The sequence below is a fragment of the Arachis hypogaea genome, chromosome 20, assembly GCF_003086295.3.
Source record: "Arachis hypogaea cultivar Tifrunner chromosome 20, arahy.Tifrunner.gnm2.J5K5, whole genome shotgun sequence".
NCBI classification, from domain to species: domain Eukaryota; kingdom Viridiplantae; phylum Streptophyta; class Magnoliopsida; order Fabales; family Fabaceae; genus Arachis; species Arachis hypogaea.
This window is the reverse complement of record NC_092055.1, coordinates 63044128-63059212: the sequence shown is the minus strand read 5'-3', so window position 1 is coordinate 63059212 and position 15085 is coordinate 63044128. Positions and strand designations below refer to the sequence as shown.

Genomic DNA, 15085 nt, shown 5'->3' with positions numbered 1-15085 from the left:
GAGAAAAAAAGAGCACAAACGTTAATTTAAATAAATAAAAATAGGATGCCAACGTTAGTGACACTCAACATTGTCCTAACGTTGGGATGCTAAAAGATCATTAGAAGCACGTTAACCTAGTTAACGTGGACTCTAACGTGAGACCTAGGGCACATTGGAACGTTAGTGACAATGTTGAATGTCACTAAAGTTCTCGAAGGATGGCAAAGGCCACGTTAGAAGCCACGTTAACCTAGTTAACGTGAGCTTTAACGTGAACAAGAAGGGGCACACTGGAACGTTAGTGACAATGTTGAGTGTCACTAACGTTCTAGAAGGTTGACAAGGCAACGTTAAAAGCCACGTTAACCTAGTTAACGTGGGTTTTAACGTAAGGCAAAAGGGGTGCATTGGAACGTTAGTGACAATGTTAAGTGTCACTAACGTTCCCGAACTTGGACTTTCACTAAATGATTAACACTCCTTACGCCCTGAGCTTAAGTCTCTGCCCACTCCGCACTTTCTCTCTGCAAGCAAAGCCAAGCCCAAATAAAGAAAGGAACTGCTTCAAACTCAAGATCCAAAGGCCCAAGACTTGAAGAGTGAACTAGAAGCTGAGAAGAGTAGTATATATAGGAGTAGCTTTGAATTGTAAAAGAGTTCTGGAGGCTGAAGAACCACTCTCTGTATTTTACTTTCTTTGCATTTCTAGTTTTATGATGTATTCTCCATCTTTGTTTTCATTTCAAGAGCTATGAACAACTAAACCCCTTTCATTGGGTTAGGAACTCTGTTGTAATTTGATGATCAATACTAATTTTCATTGTTCTTTTCTATCTTTCTCTTGATTTTACTTGAAAGCTTTCGATCTTCATCCAACTGAGTAGTTATCTTGGAAGAGAAGCTATTCAAACTTGGATCTCTTTGAACCTTGGAAGAGGAATGAAGAGATCAAGCTAGAAATGCTTCTCATGCTGGACCAAATTGGGTTTGGATGGGTATGTGACTGTAACCCTCTCAATACTTGGTTTGGGAATGCATGTGGTATAATCAGTGACCACACTTCATCTCTTCTCATGAGCAATTGACCAAGGAATTGGCTATTGATCAAGATTTGAGAGATTGAATTGCAAGGAATTGCAATTCAATCACTTAAGATTGCCAAGGAGATCAATGAGTGCATTGATTGAGGAAGAGATGAAAATGAATTGATTCGGAGAATTGCAACATCTCCTAAGCCAATGAACTCCCCATCTCTAATCTTACCCATTCTCTTTAATTTCTGCGATTTACTTTTATGAGCAAATCCCCCATTCCCATTTATAATTCTACAATTTATTTTCAGTCATTTACTTCCAGTCTTTTAATTCTAGCATTTACTTTTCTGTTATTTACATTCCTGCCATTTTATTTTCTGCAACTCTCAACCCAATTTCTGGATTCGCTCAACTAGAACATTCTTCTAATTAAAGTTGCTTGATCAATCAATCCCTGTGTGATTCGACCTCACTCTATTGTGAGTTTTTACTTGACGACAACTTCGGTACACTTGCCGAAGGAAGATTTGTTGAGAGACAAGTTTTCCCCGCATCACCTTCTCAAAGGTCATGGTGCCTATGGTACAAGGTATGAAGAATTTTCTGGGATCCGGTTTCTTCTGAGGTAATGTCTCCCTCATTAATGCTCTCAGTTCATTGGTAAACAACTTGGCATTCAACTTCATGATTGCTCCTAGATATTTAACAACATGCTCCTCAATGGTATCTTCATCCTCTTTAAAGGAAGAATATTCATCGGAGCTCATGAATGGCAGAAGGAAGTTCAATGGAATCTCTATGGTCTCTGTATGAGCCTCAGATTCATGTGGTTCCACAAAGGGGAACTCCTTTCTGTCTAGAGGACTGATGCCAAGGCATCTTAGGCTAGTTTCACTAGTATTTTTCTGTTAATTTTAGTGGTTTTATGCATTTTCTTGAGCTTAAAGTAACCAAGAATGGTTAAAAGAATAACAAAGCAATGAACCATCCAAACAATATGATTTTGATGCAAATTCCATGAGTTTTAGTTATATTACTTGAATGCTATGAATGGAAGATTTCTCATGAAATTTTGCAAGACTTTGATGCATTTGTTTGGATGATTTCAGGGAAGAAGAGGCTAAGCAAGGAAGCAACAAATCAATAAAGGAAGCTTGAATATCACATGTGGAGTTTAAGTTCCAGTTTAAGCCTAAACTGGAGCTTAAACGCCAGAATCATGAAGGCTAAGAAATGCTGGAATTGAAGTTTAACCTCCAGTTTAACCTTAAACTGGAGGTTAAACGCCAGAATGGAAGTCTCACCAAAGAAGCATGTCCACGTTTAACCTCCAGTTTGACCTTAAACTGGAGGTTAAACGCCAGAAATGGGAAGTGCACCAGGGAGCCATTTCCACGTTTAAGCTCCAGTTTGACCTTAAACTGGAGCTTAAACGTGTTCGACCAAGTTTTCTCCTCCAGGGTTGCTTTCTCCATTTCCACGTTTAAGCTCCAGTTTAACCTTAAACTGGAGCTTAAACGTGTTCGACACCTCCAGGGCTACCCTTCTAAGCTTCCACGTTTAACCTCCAGTTTAACCTTAAACTGGAGGTTAAACGTGTTCGACCTCCAAGATGCCTCCTTCTATTTCCACGTTTAACCTCCAGTTTAACCTTAAACTGGAGGTTAAACGTGTTCGACCTCCAGGGCTGCCCTTCCTATCTCCACGTTTAAGCTTCAGTTTAACCTTAAACTGAAGCTTAAACGTGTTCGACTACATGACTCTCCAGGGCTGCCTTCTTCCTATCTCCACGTTTAAGCTTCAGTTTAACCTTAAACTGAAGCTTAAACGTGTTCGACTACATGACTCTCCAGGGCTGCCTTCTTCCATTTCCACGTTTAAGCTTCAGTTTAACCTTAAACTGAAGCTTAAACGTGCTTCTACAAAAAGGCCTCACTGGAAGTGTCTGGCGTTTAAGCTGCAGTTTAAGCTTAAACTGCAACTTAAACGCCACTCTTGGAAAAGGTTTCTGGGCCAAAAATATTGCGGTTTAAGTTAGTCTTTGAGCACAAACATTAACTTAAACTTACTCTGGTATGAAACCCAATTGAATATCATGGTTTATGGGATTGGGCCTGAAGGATTGATGAGTTTGAAATCTCAATTTATTGAGTCATGTGTCATTATTTGATTATCACTAAGTTGGCTCAATGAATGTTACAGAATTTGGATCAACAGCCTCATCAAGATTATGGATCATAAACCCAAGGCAAAAGGAAAGCAGGGAGAGGCCTCAAAGCCCAAGAAACACAACAGAAGCTCAATATAGAAAGTGTATAAATAGGATAGAATTTAAGTTAGGGAGGACTTTTACCTTCACTTTTAGCTAGTTTTCATATCTTTGTAATTGAATTCAGAGCTATGACTCACTAAACCCCCTTTCATTGGGTTAGGGAGCTCTATTGTAATTCAATGAATCAATAATAGTTTATCTTCTTCTTCAATCTTTTCTCTTGAATTTTGTTAGAAAGCTTCTCGATCTAATTCCATTGGGTAGTTGTCTTGGGAAAAAAACTACCAATAATTGGAATCCTTCGGAACCTTGGGAAAGGAATGGAGGATTCATGCTAGAGAAGCTTTCTCACAGTGAATTGGATTGGGGTTTGGATGGATATTGTGACATGTAATCCTACCAAATTGTGGTTCATGAAACTGTGTGGTATAATCAGTGATCGAGCATCATCTCTTCTTATGAACATTTAAACCAAGGGATTGGGAATTTGTTTGTTTTTAGAGAGAATTGGTGAGCCAAGGGATTGGGATCCAATCATATAAGATTGCCAAGCAAAATTCAATGAACGCATTGGTTGAGGAAGAGATAAACATGTTTTGATTCGGAGATCTCAATATCTCCTATAACCCAATGAATTCCCCATTTCTGATTTCCACTTTCTCTTTACATTCTGCAAGTATATTCATGCAATGACCCCCATTCCCTTTTAATTTCAGCAAATTAGCTTCTGCTCTTTAATTCATGCAATTTAAGATTCTGCCATTTCAATTTCTTGTCATTTACTTTTCCCGCCAATTTTACATTCCGCAATTCTCATCTAAATCTTGATTCCGCTCAACTAGAACACACTTCTAATCTGAATTGCTCATTCAACCAATCCTTGTGGGATTCGACCTCACTCTATTGTGAGTTTTTACTTGACGATAACCGATGCACTTGCCGGAAGGAATTTCGCCGATCGTGCAATTTCCTAAATCGTAGCATAACTAGTTTATGCGCATCAAGTTTATGGCGCCGTTGCCGGGGATTGGTTTTCGATTGACAATTCTCCAATTGGAAGCTAACTAGATTGAGTAATTTCTCTTGCTTTGTTAATTCTGTTCAAGTTACTTGTTGAATTTTAATTTCTGAACTCGGTTACATGCTTTCTTTCTTTATGCCTTTAAATTCAAGCAACTAACTCACTGACTCACTAACTGTTTGAATTAATTCCTCAATTGCTCTAACCATACTCTTCCATTAACCAAGAGTATTTCACTTGTTTGTGCCTGTGCTGTGTTCTTGTATGACAGGTAGGAGAGGAGAGACATCAACTCCTCCATATACCGAACCAGAGAGGACCCTTCATAGACTGAGAAGGGAAGCAAGAGGGAAGCGAGTAGTGGGAGAAGAGGAATCTGAAGGAGAATCTGAGGACAATTTTGAGGAAGCTCTAGATCTCAACATGGATAGAGAAGTTCACAACCATGAGAGAGCTGATGGAAACAATGCCATTCCTGAGAGGAGGGTTCTTAGTTCATACATAAACCCAACCTCTGGGAATTGTGGTAGCAGCATCCAGAAACCACCCATTCAGGCCAACAATTTTGAGCTCAAACCACAGCTAATATCACTTGTGGAGAATCATTGTTCATTTGGTGGAAGTGCTAATGAAGACCCAAACCAACATCTCACCAAATTCCTGAGAATTTGCGACACTGTGAAGTCCAATGGAGTCCAGGAAGATGCCTATAAACTGCTTTTGTTCCCATTTTCACTTAGGGACAAAGCAGCTAAGTGGCTGGAATCATTCCCAAGGGGGAGTCTAACAACATGGGATGAGGTGGAAAGCAAGTTTCTGGCACGTTTCTACCCCTCACAAAAGGTCAATAGGCTTCGATCTGAGGTTCAGACTTTTAGACAACAAGATGGTGAAACTCTCTACGAGGCATGGGAGAGATTCAAGGATTTGACAAGGAAATGCCCACCAGACATGTTCCATGATTGGGTGCAATTGCATATTTTCTATGATGGACTCTCTTATGAATCAAGGAAGGCTATAGACCATTCATCAGGAGGTTCATTGAACAGGAAAAAGACTGTGGAAGAGGCCATTGAAGTGATTGAGACAGTGGCTGAGAATGAGTACTACTATGCATCAGAAAGGCACAACACTAAGGGAGTCATGGAGCTGAACCATGTTGATACAATTCTAGCCCAAAACAAGGTGTTTGCCAAGCAACTAGCAGAGCTTACCAGGCAATTAGAAACAAAGCAAGTGGCTGCAATACACACACAAGATCAAGAGGAAGTAAGCATTGAAGGAGGTGATTGGGAAGAGGCCAACTATGTGGGAAACCAACAAAGGCAATCATATGATCCACATTCCAACACTTACAACCCAGGATGGAAAAATCACCCAAACTTTGGGTGGGGGAACCAACAAACCCAACCACAAAACCACAAACCTTACAACCACAACCAACATAACAATTCCACATACCAAAACTCCAACCAAAGATCATACCAAGCCACACAAAACACTTACCCCCAACCATCATATCATGGCCAAAATAATCAACCTACCCAACTTAATCCGAACCAACAATTTCAAGATCAATTAAACCGGATAGAAGGAATGATGGCAACCATGAGTCAAGACATAACCGAATTGAAAAGCTTCAGGGATGATGTGAGAGCTACCTTAAGAAACCATGGTGAAAAACTCAAGAGGATGGAGTCTCAAGTAGGAGAGCTATCTCAACAGGCCGTCAAATCAACTGCAGTGTTCCCTAGTGACACAGAAAAGAATCCTAAAGGGGAACAAAAGAGAGTGAGATGGGATTACAATTTCGAATCCGTTATTATATGTTTGCTCTAGTTTTTGTTGTTTTTGATGTTGAAACGGTTTTTCTTTATCCCTGGGCAATAGGTTTTGATATATTGGGGATATCCGTATTTATAGAAGCTTTAATTTTCGTGCTTATCCTAATTGTTGGTTCAGTTTATGATGCAAGGCCATCACCATATTGAAGGAAGTTTCAGAAGAAGAAGGAATCAGGCCCTCAGAGCAGGAGCCAGAAATCTTGAAGGAAGGTGTGGAAGAAGTTAAGCAGGAAAGTGGAACTAAGCAAGCCAAGGAACTGCAAAAAGGCATGCTGGAAATATACCAACCAAAAGCACCATTTCCTCAGAGGTTAGGAGGAGGTGAAAAAGGGAAAACCTATTCAAGGTTTTTAGAGACATTTAACTCTCTCCATGTCAATATTCCCTTTCTTGAGATTCTCCATCAAATGCCTACACACATCAAGTATTTAAAGGAATTGTTAAGCAAGAAAAGAGTTTTGAAGGGAGGACAAACGGTAACAATGAACAAAGAATGCAGTGCTCTCATCAAGAAGGACACACTCTCTAAGAAAACGGACCCAGGAAGTTTTCATATCCCTTGCATCATAGGGGAAACAAAAATTGACAAAGGATTCTGTGATCTAGGAGCTAGCATAAATGTGATGCCTCTAACTCTTATGAAGAGGCTACAACTGAATGAGGTGAGATCCACTGATGTAATCATACAACTGGCTGACAAAACTCAGAAGCAAGCTGAAGGGGTAGTTGAAAATGTGCTGGTGAAAGTGGGGGATTATTACTTCCCCACAGACTTTGTCATTGTGGACATGGAGGAAAGCTACTTACACCCTATCATTCTGGGCAGACCATTTCTAGCCACTACTAGAGCGCTCATAGATGTAGAACAAGGAGAGCTAATTCTGAGAATACATGATGAACAGCTCATTTTCAAAGTTTTCAAACCTGCATCTGAGCCTGAACCAGAACCTGAAAAGCCTAAGGATGATAGTAGCCATCTGTGTTTGGAGGAAAGTAATCCAGCAGCTGAAACTCTAAAACAGTCCTTGGAAGGCAAACAAGAGTTGCAAGAGTTAAAGCCACAAGAATCAGTGGAAACAGATCAGAAGGATCCTCCTGACATAAGGGTCAATGAAGAAATCCTCAAGAGAAAGGGAAGAGTGATAGGGAGATTGCCAAGAGGGTGGAGAAACAAGAAAATTCCCACTGAAGGTTTTTCTCCGGGAGATAATGTGATATCAAGTCATTATCTGCCAATCCCACCTGGCCTCAAAACCATTCCTTCCCAGCTCCCTCAAGTGTTCACAATCAGGAAAGTTCTTTCTATGGAACATTTAGAGGTCATGAATGAATCAAGTGGGGACGTTTTCATAGTGAGAGGAGAAGACGTCAAGCACTACAATCCACCCTAACAAGGGACAACCGTCAAGCTAGTGACGTTAAAGAAGCGCTTCATGGGAGGCAACCCATGTTTTAATATCCTTACTTTTTTTGTTTTGTTGTGCATCTAATAAAGCATGGTTTCTTATGCATGAACTTGAATCCTCAGGACAACTGCTGAAAGAGTGCACTAAACATTGCATGTGAAATGCAATTTGCCTCTAAGTTTGGTGTGCCTGAAGGCACCCCAAATTTATTCAAAATGCATTCAATTTTTAGTGCACAACCAAAGATTAAGTTTGGTGTTCCTCTTTGAACACGGTTCATGAAAAGCACGAAGTTCCTCTGGATTTCGAAATTCATGACAAGTATACCATTCGCATGTTTTAATGCTTTGGTTTCAATTACTTAGGGTAGTAAATTTGTTTAGAATCAAAGAGCCAAGGTGACTATGATTTATTAGAATTAAGCACATTCATTAAGGACAACCAATATGGATTTCATGTCATCAGGAGACTTGACCAAACACTAAGTTTGGTGTCCAAATAATAAGTGTGCATACATGTAGAAGTCACGGCTATAAGCTCATAAAGACAATCATTGATTTACATGTGCAAGTACTATTCATAATTCACATGGACCGAAAAATGATAGCAAACTTGTTTGTTTGTGCAGGTACAAAAGAAAAGACAAAAATGGAGGAAAAAGACAAAGGGAGGTACGGTGCTTGGTCAAAAAGAAAATTCACAAGTCTTTGAAACTAACACATGGGAAAAGGAAGTTCTGCAAGAAACGATAGCTACATGTACAACCTAATGCACCCAGAATACTTCCAAGAAAATGAAAAGCAATTCGTCCTTCTCCCTAATTCATATATTTACCATCAAGCCACCCTTCACAAATCACCCTAGCCGTCCATTTTGCACTTACGGGCACTATAAAGAACCACTTGGGGAACAAGTTCAACACCACCAAATCTCCTTCATGCACATTTCCTTCATCATAGCATAAACTATCTCTTGCCGAAAACAACCTCCCCACACTTCCAACAACACTTCTTGCTTCACCTTGTCAACTTTAGCTTGTCACTTACCAAAACTAAAGAACCAATGGCAGCTTCATCTAGCCACAAAAGAAGAAAAGACAAGCAGCCAATGGAGGAAAACAGGGAATTCGATGCAAGGAGATACAAATCAGTTTTCCATGAGATTCAAGCCGAATGGATGAGACCTAAAAGGGTACTAGCTGAAGTTCCCTTTGACCTTGAAAAGGATGAGTTCCCAGGTGTTTGGGAGAAGATCAAAAAGAGGAAGTGGGAGCTCCTGACTAAGCCAATCACAAAAATCAACATCAACTTGGTGAAGGAGTTCTATGCAAATGCAGTGAGGGAAGACTCAACCAAGAAACCCACATACAAAAGCTATGTGAGAGGGGTGGAAGTTGACTTCAGCCCCAAGGCAATCATGAAAACTCTTGGCCTGAAAAACATACATTTCAGCCAAGCGAGTTATGAGGAAAGGATGATAGGAGAACCTGACTACACGACTATTGCTGAAGATCTTTGTGCCATCAGAGCCGAATGGGTGAGAAAAACAAGAGGGGCTCCAAGAGTCTTGAGAAGGGGAGACCTAACACCTGAAGCTAAAGGGTGGTATGCAATAGTTAGGAGATCCATCCTACCCACTGCAAACTCTTCAGAAATAGTCCCTAAAAGAGCCATCTTGCTACATTGCATTATGGTGGGAGGGGAGATCAAAGTTCATAAACTCATTGCTGAACAGATACAAGAGTTTAGTGAGAAAAGTGACCCTGAATCCTGGCTCCACTTCCCTAGCACCATCATTAGACTATGCATCGATGCCCAAGTACCACTTGAGGATGAAAGACCTAATTGGCTATATCCTGGATTGGCCATAACTGCGTACAGAATGACTCTTGGCCCAACTCCTCCAAGACATACAAGAAGAAGAAATGAAGAAGGGCAACAAGTGGAAGCCGAGCAAGAAGCAGAACAAGAAGGACAGGAAGGAGAAGACAGAGAAGAAGAGCAAGAAGAGCAAGCAATTCCAGAAAGAAGACAACGAATTTCCAGAGACCCCATGGATATGAGCAGAATGCAGGAAATCATGGAAGGAATGTCTCAACAATACATGAGGTCTCAGGAGAGACAAGAGGACTTTCACCTAAAAATGATGGATATGCAAAGGAACTTTGAATCAAGATTCTTCGATCTGCAAAGGGAACAGAATTTACACTTACAGGAATCCTTCAGCCACATATGCCAACACCAAGATGCCAATGTCTTGGCAATCAAGGAAGCCACCACTTTACAGAATGCAAGATACTCAGTCCAAGCTGATTACAACATCAGTTCGCAAATCAAGCTTAACTACATAGGGGAACATCTACACAAGATGGACCCAGCATTCCCAGCTTTTGATGAGTATTTCAAAGGGAGGAAAGAAGGAGAAATAAACAAGGCAATGATCCTTGAAAAAGGAGTGGAAGAAACGATGAAAAAGGCTGGATTCTGGAAAAAGCTCATAAGAAAAGACAAAGGAAGCACAAGTGGTCAAAAAGAGGCAGGAAGCAAGAAGAAGCAGGATCCCAAGAATTAAGAAGAACCAAGCAATAAATAAGAGGTGGTCTCGTTCCTTAATAATCAAATGATCATTGGTGGATTGTCTTTATGAGCTTTCTTTCATCATAAGTCATTTAAGTGTTATGTGGAGTTTTTTTTTTTAGTATGAGTGTCTGTTTATTGCTTTGAATAAAGTGAATGCCTAGATGTTTGGATATAACTTCACCTTCTTAAACAAGTGCTTGCCATGCTTGTTCTGTTTCCAAAAATAAAAGAAAAGTTTGAACAAAAGTAACTTGGCTAAATTAGTGACAAATCAAGTAGAATTAAGTGGTGGTATGCATGCTTGATTGTTTAGTCAGATCACTGGAATTAGAGTGTAGAATTATCATTTTGTGTGTAGAAATTGAAAACTGTCTATGGATCTTGATGAATAAATGTCTTTGGCCATGAAAAAGAAAGAAAAAGAAGAAGAAAAAGCCACTGAAAAAGGGCAACCAAAAAGCAAAAAAATTGAGAAAATAAGCTAGGTACCAATGGTTTGAACTTCTGAGACAAATGCCTGTGGTGTTTATGTATTAAGGATATGCTTGGATGAATAGGTTCTGAGGAGTGTTTCAACACTTGGTAACTTGGGTTAACTAACCCGGGATTATCAACCAAAAGTCCATTATCAAGAGCAACCTAAATACAAAACATTTAGTCACACAAAGAGGTGCTGGGCACCAATGTCTCAAGAAGAAATGTGAACTAAAATGCCTAAAGTGGATATGTGTAGTGCACTGATAAGAAAAAGAAAATGCCAAAGGCTTGTGCAACACATGACACTAAGCAAACAAGGAGCAAAAGAAGCTCTAAGAAAAAGAAAAGAAAAACAAAGAAGAGAAAAGTGCCAAGGACATAAGAATAACAAGAGGCCATAGCAGTGTTTGATGGATGCAATGAAAAAGTGATAATCTTACCTGATAAGAATGAAAAAGTGATGCTGCAACTTTCTGCATAAAACCCTTCTGAGGAACTTCAAATGCTTGCTAATATAGCCAATGTAATTGCTTTCTGTTTCATACTTTCTTCTTAAATAACTCAGGACTTGCTTAGGGACAAGCAAGTATTAAGTTTGGTGTTGTGATGCCAAGGCATCTTAGGCTAGTTTCACTAGTATTTTTCTGTTAATTTTAGTGGTTTTATGCATTTTCTTGAGCTTAAAGTAACCAAGAATGGTTAAAAGAATAACAAAGCAATGAACCATCCAAACAATATGATTTTGATGCAAATTCCATGAGTTTTAGTTATATTACTTGAATGCTATGAATGGAAGATTTCTCATGAAATTTTGCAAGACTTTGATGCATTTGTTTGGATGATTTCAGGGAAGAAGAGGCTAAGCAAGGAAGCAACAAAATCAATAAAGGAAGCTTGAATATCACATGTGGAGTTTAAGTTCCAGTTTAAGCCTAAACTGGAGCTTAAACGCCAGAATCATGAAGGCTAAGAAATGCTGGAATTGAAGTTTAACGTCCAGTTTAACCTTAAACTGGAGGTTAAACGCTAGAATGGAAGTCTCACCAAAGAAGCATGTCCACGTTTAACCTCCAGTTTGACCTTAAACTGGAGGTTAAACGCCAGAAATGGGAAGTGCACCAGGGAGCCATTTCCACGTTTAAGCTCCAGTTTGACCTTAAACTAGAGCTTAAACGTGTTCGACCAAGTTTTCTCCTCCAGGGTTGCTTTCTCCATTTCCACGTTTAAGCTCCAGTTTAACCTTAAACTGGAGCTTAAACGTGTTCGACACCTCCAGGGCTACCCTTCTAAGCTTCCACGTTTAACCTCCAGTTTAACCTTAAACTGGAGGTTAAACGTGTTCGACCTCCAAGATGCCTCCTTCTATTTCCACGTTTAACCTCCAGTTTAACCTTAAACTGGAGGTTAAACGTGTTCGACCTCCAGGGCTGCCCTTCCTATCTCCACGTTTAAGCTTCAGTTTAACCTTAAACTGAAGCTTAAACGTGTTCGACTACATGACTCTCCAGGGCTGCCTTCTTCCTATCTCCACGTTTAAGCTTCAGTTTAACCTTAAACTGAAGCTTAAACGTGTTCGACTACATGACTCTCCAGGGCTGCCTTCTTCCATTTCCACGTTTAAGCTTCAGTTTAACCTTAAACTGAAGCTTAAACGTGCTTCTACAAAAAGGCCTCACTGGAAGTGTCTGGCGTTTAAGCTGCAGTTTAAGCTTAAACTGCAACTTAAACGCCACTCTTGGAAAAGGTTTCTGGGCCAAAAATATTGCGGTTTAAGTTAGTCTTTGAGCACAAACATTAACTTAAACTTACTCTGGTATGAAACCCAATTGAATATCATGGTTTATGGGATTGGGCCTGAAGGATTGATGAGTTTGAAATCTCAATTTATTGAGTCATGTGTCATTATTTGATTATCACTAAGTTGGCTCAATGAATGTTACAGAATTTGGATCAACAGCCTCATCAAGATTATGGATCATAAACCCAAGGCAAAAGGAAAGCAGGGAGAGGCCTCAAAGCCCAAGAAACACAACAGAAGCTCAATATAGAAAGTGTATAAATAGGATAGAATTTAAGTTAGGGAGGACTTTTACCTTCACTTTTAGCTAGTTTTCATATCTTTGTAATTGAATTCAGAGCTATGACTCACTAAACCCCCTTTCATTGGGTTAGGGAGCTCTATTGTAATTCAATGAATCAATAATAGTTTATCTTCTTCTTCAATCTTTTCTCTTGAATTTTGTTAGAAAGCTTCTCGATCTAATTCCATTGGGTAGTTGTCTTGGGAAAGAAACTACCCATAATTGGAATCCTTCGGAACCTTGGGAAAGGAATGGAGGATTCATGCTAGAGAAGCTTTCTCACAGTGAATTGGATTGGGGTTTGGATGGATATTGTGACATGTAATCCTACCAAATTGTGGTTCATGAAACTGTGTGGTATAATCAGTGATCGAGCATCATCTCTTCTTATGAACATTTAAACCAAGGGATTGGGAATTTGTTTGTTTTTAGAGAGAATTGGTGAGCCAAGGGATTGGGATCCAATCATATAAGATTGCCAAGCAAAATTCAATGAACGCATTGGTTGAGGAAGAGATAAACATGTTTTGATTCGGAGATCTCAATATCTCCTATAACCCAATGAATTCCCCATTTCTGATTTCCACTTTCTCTTTACATTCTGCAAGTACATTCATGCAATGACCCTCATTCCCTTTTAATTTCAGCAAATTAGCTTCTGCTCTTTAATTCATGCAATTTAAGATTCCGCCATTTCAATTTCTTGTCATTTACTTTTCCCGCCAATTTTACATTCCGCAATTCTCATCTAAATCTTGATTACGCTCAACTAGAACACACTTCTAATCTGAATTGCTCATTCAACCAATCCTTGTGGGATTCGACCTCACTCTATTGTGAGTTTTTACTTGACGATAACCGGTGCACTTGCCGGAAGGAATTTTGCCGATCGTGCAATTTCCTAAATCGTAGCATAACTAGTTTATGTGCATCAAGGACATCCCATGAGACTTTTCTCACTGGGACTCATGTCCTCCTCACTCTCTCCAGGTTCGGCCATGTTGGTCATGGTTATGGCCTTTCACTCTCTCTTGGGATTTTCTTCTGTATTGCTTGGGAGAGTACTCGGAGGAGTTTCAGTAATTTTCTTACTCAGCTGACCCACTTGTGCCTCCAAATTTCTAATGGAGGACTTTGTTTCATTCATGAAACTTAGTGTGGTCTTAGATAGATCAGAGACTATGGTTGCCAGGCCAGAATGGCTCTGTTCAGAATTCTCTGTCTGTTGCTGAGAAGATGATGGAAAAGGCTTGCTATTGCTAAACCTATTTCTTCCACCATTATTATTGAAGCCTTGTTGAGGCTTCGGCGATTGGTCCTTCCAAGAGAGATTTGGGTGATTTCTCCATGAAGGATTATAGGGGTTCCATAGGGTTCTCCCATGTAATTCACCTCTGCCATTGCAGGATTCTCAGGATCATAAGCTTCTTCTTCAGAGGATGCTTCTTTAGTACTGTTAGATGCAGCTTGTAATCCATTCAAACTCTGAGAATCATATTGACTTGCTGAGTCAATATTTTATTCTGAGCCAATATGGCATTCAGAGTTTCAATTTCAAGAACTCTCTTCTTCTGAGGCGTCCCATTGTTCACAGGATTCCTCTCAGAGGTGTACATGAACTGGTTATTTGAAACCATTTCAATGAGTTCCTAAGGTTCTGCAGGGGTTTTCAGATGAAGAGATCCTCCTGCAGAATGGTCCAATGACATTTTTGACAACTTAGACAGACCATCATAGAATATACATATGCTGCTCCATTTTTGAAGCATGTCAGTAGGACATCTTTTGATCAGTTGCTTATATCTTTCCCAAGCTTCATAGAGGGATTCTCCTTCCTTCTGTCTGAAGGTTTGGATTTCTACTCTAAGCTTGCTCATCTTTTGAGGTGGAAAGAATTTGGCCAGAAAAGCGCTGACCAGCTTATCCCAAGAGTTCAGGCTATCCTTAGGTTGTGAATCCAACCATGTTCTAGCTCTGTCTCTTACAGCAAAAGGGAAAAGCATAAGCCTGTAGACCTCTGGATCAACTCTATTGGTCTTAACAGTTTCACAGATTTACAAGAATTTGGCTAAAAACTGATGAGGATCTTTCATTGGAAGTCCATGAAACTTGCAATTTTGCTGCATTAGAGAAACTAATTGAGGTTTAAGCTCAAAGTTGTTTGCTCCAATTGCAGGAATTGAGATGCTTCTTCCACAGAAGTCAGAAGAGGGTGTAATGAAGTCACCAAGCATCTTCCTTGCATTATTGGCATTGTTATTGGGTTCGGCCATGTCTCTTTCATTTTCGAAAATTTCTGTCAGGTCCTCTCCAGAGGGTTGTGCTTTAGCTTCTCTTAGTTTTCTCTTAAGAGTCCTTTCAGGTTCAGGATCAGCTTCAACAAGAATGT

General features: G+C 39.8%; 2 non-coding genes across 2 annotated transcripts; one reads left to right on the top strand and one right to left on the bottom strand.

The window, feature by feature from the left end:
- Positions 1-5158: 5158 nt before the first annotated feature.
- Positions 5159-5262, bottom strand: LOC112787182 (small nucleolar RNA R71). The gene has a single exon (XR_003194610.1). It is a non-coding gene; the product is annotated as a small nucleolar RNA R71 (small nucleolar RNA).
- A 9197-nt stretch (positions 5263-14459) lies between these two features.
- LOC112787554 (small nucleolar RNA R71) lies at positions 14460-14567 on the top strand. Its single transcript, XR_003194960.1, has one exon. It is a non-coding gene; the product is annotated as a small nucleolar RNA R71 (small nucleolar RNA).
- The last annotated feature ends 518 nt before the right edge of the window (positions 14568-15085 follow it).